Genomic DNA, 8,414 nt, shown 5'->3' with positions numbered 1-8,414 from the left:
CCCAACGAACCCAGAACAATGAATTTGTAGAGAGTGGATCGAAGGTTTAGGCGCTCGCCGGCGTGCATGAAGCATGAACTACTTTCCTTTTATTGAAAAATACTAAGAACAGTTTACAACTGGGGATGCTCCTCGCCATCGCCGAGGAGGTTTTTCCTCCTTTTTAACTTTCTCCCCCCCCCCCCATTTACATTTTGCTCACATTTCTTATATATCCCTCTCTTCCTTCCTCCTCCTGTTGATCATCTATTGGTCTCCCTCCTGACCGTCTGTCCCATCAGAGGCCATATCCATGCTCCAGTGATTCACCCTGATCGATGTTGCTCTGTCAAGGGGTTACATCCCCATTAATGCGGCCAGAAGGGTTAGGTGAGCGTATTCAATGCCGAGGTGACAGTTCGCCCAGGGCTTGCCCCTTCTTCGTACTTCTGTTGCCAACGCGTGGCACTGGGTTCTCTCCTCCTCAGATATTCCAGGAGTCCTTTAGTAGGGTGGTCCTAGTGTTCTTCTGAGGTCTCGGACTCCCGAGGACAGGGTCATCCTCGGACCCATCATGCATCCTCGGCGTGGGCCATTTGGGCCTGGCTTGAAGTGGGCCAAGGCTACCCGATTTTCTGGCCCCACAATATTAATAATAGACTATTAGTTGAAGTAGAATTTAAATTTCTAAAACTTAGATGATAAAGGTTTATCTAAATTAAATTATTGTTAAATCTTATCCCTTAGTCAAGAGTCTCATAGTTTATATCCTAATAAAATATTAATTTAATAAGATACAACTTGAGGAAAAAAATAAAAAATAAAAATGTGAGTTGTGGGATTTAAGTTTAGAAAATTTTGATGATAGACTTTTTGTTTTATTTAAATTAAACAGTTGATAAATGTTATCCCTTAATTTGAGGAAATATGTCATAAAAAATTATATAAAATTAAGTTACTAATTAATTGTTCTTAAAATGTTGATAATAGACTTTTAATTGGAGTAGAAGTCAAAAAGTTTTTTTTTTTTTGAGAAAGAAAACATGGCTTGTTTTCTAGGATTTAAGTTTATAATTTTTTATGATTGACTTTTAGTTGGGATAGAATTTAAATTTCTTGGATTTTAAATGTATAAGATTAATTTACTAATTAGTTGTTCTTAAAATATTGATAATAGACTTTTAGTTGGAGGAAAAGTCAAAATGTGGATTTTTTTTTAAGAAAGAAAACATGGGTTGTTGTTTGAGGTTTAAGTTTAGAATTTTTTATAATATACTTTTAGTTTGAATATAATTTAAATTTTTTGAAATTTAAATGATAAAGTTTTACCTAAATTAAAAAATTGTTAAATTATTGATGATGGACTTTTAGTTGGAGTAAAAGTCAAAATGTTGGGTTTTTTTTTTTGGAAAGAAAATGCGGGTTGTTATTTGTGCATTTGGGGTTTAAGTTTAGAATTTTTTATTATAGAATTTTAGTTTGAATAGAATTTAAATTTGTTGACATTTAAATGATAAAATTTTACTTAAATTGAACCTTTGTCAAAATATTAATAATAGACTTTTAGTTGGAGTAAAAGTCAAAATGTGAGTTTTTTTTTTTTAGAAAGAAAACATGGGTTGTTGTTTTAGGTTTAAATTTATAATTTTTTTATAATAGACTTTTAGTTTTAATAGAATTTAAATTTGTTGAAATTTAAATGATAAAATTTTACCTAAATTAAACCGTTATTAAACAAATGTACAATTCATGTGAGAGAGATGTTACGTGGATCTAGGAGATTTGGGGATGTTTGAATGGAAATCAAGTTTGGGTTAGAAGTTAAAACCAGGTCAAATGCTTATGTGAGACTTTTTTAATATAAAATATGTTGTCATGCAATAATAATAATAAATGTTAGGATCACAAAAAATAACACTACTTTTGTCACTCACAACTCAGCACATGACAAATTGTGGCAAAAGTGTTATTTTTTGTGGTACTAGCATTGTTCAAAGTTATCTTATCGCTCCGTTAGACATTTAGGTAATGGAAGTTAATTGAGGGATTAATAGCATTTTTATTTTGTGACCAAAGGGATTAATAGCGCTTAGCTTTGAAATTTTAGGAACTAATAATGCTCATTTAAAACTGGCATGATTGTTATTCTACAAGTATAAGTACTTGTGAAGAGGTTTAAAGTATGTGTTTTGTATTCAAAAGTTAGGTCATTTTAGATATACACTATTATCAGTTTCTTTAAGACCTTCTCCCTTCTCCCTCTGTGTGTGTTAAATACTTAGGTTATGTTTGATATTAGTTTTTATTTTCTATTTTCAAAAACTTGTATTTGGGAATATAAAGAAAAAAATCATTTTTCTTGTATTTTTGAAATTAAAAACATGTTTGGTTGGTTGAAATTAAAAAGATAGTTTTTTGAAAAAAAAAATAGAAAACACTAAAATATGTTGCTATTAGGATTTGAACTCTAATGCTAACTCATTAAATGAGACAGATTCATTAAATTAAATGTATGTTTTCATTGATTTTTGAAAATTAGAAACTGAAAACAGTTTTTGTTACAAGTTTTTTATTTTGAAAAATAGAAAATTATCTTTAGAAACAGAAAATAAGAGGAAAAAATAGTTACCAAACATACCTTTAGTATTCTCAAAAAAAAAAAAAAAATGGTATAAGTGCTTGTGGAGTGTAGGAGAGCAAGGACCGAGGTTCTAATTTTTAAGAAGAAGCTTCACAAACATATACACTTAAATTATGCTAGAATAGAATTTTTATCTTATATAAAAATAAATAATAAATAATAAAAACGTTCTTATCAAAATCGCTCAATTGGTAAATTTCATGGACCAACAATGTTTTTAAGCCGGAAATAAATCATCATCTAGATAAAATAAAAAAATAAAAACCGGATACAGGATTAATGACCATATATTTACACTCACAAATTGATTCATTGAACAAGTTTTAGGAGAATTCTTATGAAACTCTATTGCTAATAACATTTGGATTTTAAACTAAAGCAGGTAGATCCTAAATGAATTCTTTTTGTTCCTTTTATTTCCTTTTCTCCCTCAGGAGAGAATTCTTGATAATCAAAATCCAACCCCATTTCAACGTCATATGTACATACTGTAAGCATTTGCTCCCATAAATATTTCCTTTTTCTTTAAGCAGGGAGGTGCCCAAGGGGGACCGGCCCTCCTGGCCCAATTTTGTTTTTGTTTTTTTTTTTGTTTTTTTACTGGTTATATTTTTTATTTTTGTAGCTGGGTACAAAAACTTAACAAAAACAATAACTAAAAAAAAAAAATAATAATAATAATAATTCTGACTAGCCTAGCATTAAAATATATATATATATATATATATATGTAAAGGCAGGTTTAGCCTAAAAGATAGAATGAGTCAGGTCCAAAAAACCCAACACAATGAATTTTTAGAGAGTAGGCTGAAAACTAGGTTTCAGTGAGTTGGACAACGCCCTTAATGAATTTAAGGTTGAAATAAAATAAAGGAAAATAGGTTTTATGCGAAGAAATCCTTCCTCGGCAAAGTTCGAGGAGAGTAGTTTTGGAGTATATTTTTCTTAAACTTGATTACAATTTCAATTCTTTGTATTACATTGTTTTTCAGCTTTTCAGATGAACTCTCTTTTCTCTGGAGGATCTCTCACATTATATAGTTTCTTTTGGCTGATCATGGCCCTCCATTTGTTGATCATGTATTGTTGATCATGTAGGCCACTACTCGAGTGCTTGTCCCATTAGACGTCCTCCCAAGTTTCCTGTGAGCTGCGACAACCAAGACAACACTTTTCAGGGGTCTTCTCCACATAAATGCGGCCAGGGTGTTTGGTGAGGTGCATCAAATGTTGTGACAGCTACCATCCCTCCAATCATGTCAGGGCTAATCTCATTTCTGAAACTTTTCCTGTACAATGTGGCCCCATCTGGTAATGTGCCATTGACGTGGCCATGGCTCATCTCTCCGTCCTTACCATCTGAGTGTATGGACTCTTCCGAACTATATTGGCCTTCTCAGCCTTAAGTATGACACATGACATGATTACCTTATTAAATTTCTGTACCCCACAATATATATATATATATATATCGATACAATTTGTTGATACGCCTATTTGAAATTATTTTTTTCTTATACTTCGACCCCCTTAGCTTGAAATCCTAAGTCCATCCTTGCAAATATGTACTTATAGGGTGCTACAAACTACATTGCAAGCTTTGCAGTTTGCACCAATGCATTTATAACTTATAACTCAGAATATTTGAAATGTCTTTCTTTTTTTTTTTTCTTTTTTTTTTTTAGTCTCTTGCTTTAACTCATCCCTGGAATAATGAATTATCAAAAAAATTCGCTACAAGAGCCAAAATGATCATGCTAGCCATTCAGCATCAATCTAATCCTGGTACGAGGCACACAAAATGACATTTACATACATTTCCAAGAGAATAGGGGAATTTTGGGAGACCATAATCTGGCATAAATGTGACATCGCTTAAGTAAATTGTCTGCACAGGCAATGAAACTCATATCCAATGGGACTTGTTGAACAATATGTTATGAGTGGAATCTTGGTATGAGGTACACAAAATAACATTATCATGCATTTCCAAGAGCACAAGGGAATTAGGGGAGATTCTGGCCTAAATGTGGTTTCGCTTAATTAAGTAAATTGTCTGTATTAATAACCATAGAAGATAACCAAATTAGAGGCCATAAGGCACAAAACAAAACCACCAACAACAACATATTTTGATGGCTATGAAACTCACACACCCCATGCAACTTGAACCCATAACCTTACCCAACACCCCATTCTTATGTGGGCAAAGGTACACATAATCAAAAGACGTTTTGCACAATGTAAATTCGATAGTAAAAACACGACATCACCAGATTCTGTACAATAAGCAGAAACAGCTTCTTTTTTCTTTTTCCTTTTTTTTTTTTTTTTTTTTTTTTTTTTATTTTTTTTTTTGTCATTATAAATATGATTTCATATTATTATTTTATAACCTTTCTAGTGTATCAATCTATAGGACAAGAAACCCTTTAGCATCAAATGACAGTGCTAAAAGAAATTTGCAGTAAGTATTTCAATGTTTCTGTAGACTAATAACTTTTTCAAGGCATGAACTATATATACGTCTATACCTTTCTTTCCTTTCCTTTCTCTTGTTGACAACAGAGGTACCAAGAAGCTTTCAAAAACAACCAGGAACAGAGGCCTGATTGCAGACAGCAACCTCAACAGTTATTCACAAACCAGAACTGGCAACTTGTTCCTAAGGTAGCAGCCTTCGTTAATAGAAGAACCAAAAGGAGTGGATATGCCTTTGAGGCAATAACAATGGCAGGAAGCATTTTGTTCACACTTCACAGGAGGAGCTAGCTGTGGTAAAAAGCCCCATTATCTTGCAATTCAGGATGCTGTGGGAGAAGCAGTGGTCAAGGCTGTGGAAATGGGATACAATAGGGTTCTTCTGCTAAGTAACAGTAAAGGTCTTATACAGGTGTAAAACCGAACCAGGGGACCATCTTGGCTTGAACAGAACCTTATCTCAGATTTGAACCAGCTTCAGCAACAGAGCTTAACTACAAGTTTCCTTTTAGTGCCCAAGGAAGTAATTGCTCATGTAATAGATTTAGCTTATGTCACTACTTGCTTTCCAGTACACCGGTGCAGGCTAAATCCAAATCTTGTGTACGCCTGGTGTATTGGTTATGGTTTTTGTGTACTAGTCTCCTTTTTTGTCAATGCATGTTTTATCTGGTATCAAAAAAAAAAATTCCCCCTTGGTTACACTGCTTTGCTGCCCCGCAACCTTCAGCTTGGTTATCTGCCTTGCCCACTAGCATATTCCATGTTTCTTTCCCCAAACCAAAGAGTTCTTTTAGCTGAAAATAATTCCATCATCCTTGGAGTCTCTTTAAGCTTTTGTCACTGGAATTTCCCTCCTTTGGTGTAATTTTTCCCTCTTCTTTGAATCAACCTAGGTAGACAACCCATTCTGGCAACGGTATCGTGAATATGTGCATTCAGCAGTGACGGCCCCAGCAGATTTCCTGACATGTCTTGTGTACTAAAATCCTGAAATATGACAATATTCAGGTACCAAATTCAAAATGTTAAAAGGAACACCATGACATACAGTCATACATCAACCTTGAAGCTACAGTAGCACCCTGTCACATTAAAAGGTAACAGAAGACGAACGTAAGTTATTTACATAAATCATCAATGTATCTGTAATGAGAATAAGCTATACACCAAATTTATTTACAAAAGTTATTTACATAAATCATCAACCTTGAATTTATTTGCTATAATGCAACTACAGAGCAGCAGAGGGAGCAAAAAGGTTGATACAGCTAAAACCAAATTGCTGACCAAATCAATAAAAGCTTAGAATTACAAACAGTTTACACAGGAAAATATTGAGCTGTCGACAAAATGAAATAATCTGGAAGCGTGATCTTCTTCTTCCTCTTCTTCTATTGTGTAATTAAATACTCTGAGAACATATCAAGGTCATTTTATTATGGCATAGGCAAATCATGGAGTAACAACATTCAAAACCACATCAACAATGAAAGAATTGGATTTTGGAAAACTCAAGTAGGGTAGGAAATCAAACCTTAAGAAATGTGTAATCATAGTGATCGGACATTTCAAATTATTATCTTGAAACAGGTTGATTGAACTAGTATCAAAAAATAATTCCCAAGCTTCTCTAGGTCAGCAGCTAATGGTAAAAGATTACTCCAATTTAGTAATCTTTATATATCCAATTCTATTATAATGACTAAACTCCACAGCTCAATATACAAATGGCATTTTACTTTTCCACTCCCACTACAGAGTCTATCTTCTACTTACCTCATCTTTTAGCACCACTTTACATCCTTTACAATGAACACATAAAACTATATCAACAGGCCTTTTAGGCCTCCTTAGGTTTCTAAAGTATACTATTTAAGGGAAACTGAATCAGCAATCCTTTATGTTACAACCTCAGAAATTTACCTCTGGCTTTATAGTATTAACAATTTAATCAAGAAATTCTCTAGCCATTCAAACTGCATGAGACATTCAAAATCACTGGACCATACCTTGGCCCATTACTGTGAAGGTCAAAGAAGGTGTGATTGACATCTAGGGTTCGGAGAAAGTAAAGTTCCTAAAGTATTCAGGACAACCTATCAAAGAGATTTGAGTTCAAGCATCTAAAATTATTTTAGACAAAGGGAAACATATAAGAGAAGTTAAAAGAACAAGATAATCAGTTTTAAGAGTAATAGAATTCTACCTTTTTTTGTCAAAAAGAGTAATAGAATTGGTCACATTTCTATCAATATCGACATAAGGCCCTCAAACTTTATAAACACAAGGAACTATTAATAGCCATGCCAAAGCACTAAATTACTATAGCAATTAAAGTCACCTAGCCACTCCACTGAATTGCTATAGCCTCAGATTTTAAAGGTTCTAAACACTGTAACGTTGATTAAACACGTCAAAGTATCATTCAAAAAGACGAAGCAGCAACTAGAAATCTCTTGTCTAAATCATTAGTAAAGTTTTTTTTTTTAAGCACCGTAACGAGTTTTGAATTCATGTCCTCACTTTCTATCCCATTCTTATGCGAGGAGTGCATGTCAGTTGAACTAGAGCTCATTGGGTGGCTTGAACGTTCAACTTCCAGAACATCCAGCAAAAATGACGGTAAGCTCTCCTTCTAATTGTGGTTCAAATCCAATTGTTTATAATAATATATGTGTTATCCAATTAGAAAAGGTTATAATTTTTGTTTAAATTCCCATTGAAATTGAGATTAGGGTCACAATTTTGATTAATTTGCATCTCCACAGAATACCATTTCCTATTCTCCAATTTAAATTGTTCCATTAATTCTCATTCTTCTGGAAAAATTACGAATCATTCAGTAGTTGGCATGTACACGTAGCATGAAAAGAGTTTATCTAAAATCAATGAGGACCACTTTCATACAAAGATAGTAGCTCAATTTGGAAAAAAACACACACACACACACACACACAAATTTCAAGAAAAAGCAATTAATACTAGAAAATTTCAAGCTAAGACCCATTTATTGATCAATCAGAAACTACAAAAGTTATCATTATTAGCTCTAACAAAAACACATATCATATGGACATGTACTAAAATTTTCTGTTCCATAGTCAATGGTATCTCAAATTTGTTTATCCTCTGCCTAAAGTAATGCACGTAATTCATCAAATAAAAGATGTTCACACCTAGAGTGTATAACGAAACAAAGAGCATTGTATTCCTTGGGTAGTTTCTTGAAAACCATATGTAGCAAATCTTTATTTAAAAAATTTTAAAAAAAAAAATCACTCCAACAGCTTTGTGTTTGTCTCTTCCGTCT

The sequence above is a fragment of the Quercus suber genome, unplaced genomic scaffold (genome assembly GCF_002906115.3).
Source record: "Quercus suber isolate HL8 unplaced genomic scaffold, Cork oak 2.0 scaffold_43, whole genome shotgun sequence".
NCBI lineage: Eukaryota > Viridiplantae > Streptophyta > Magnoliopsida > Fagales > Fagaceae > Quercus > Quercus suber.
The sequence above is the reverse complement of the archived record's forward strand: the minus strand, read 5'-3'. Positions refer to the sequence as shown.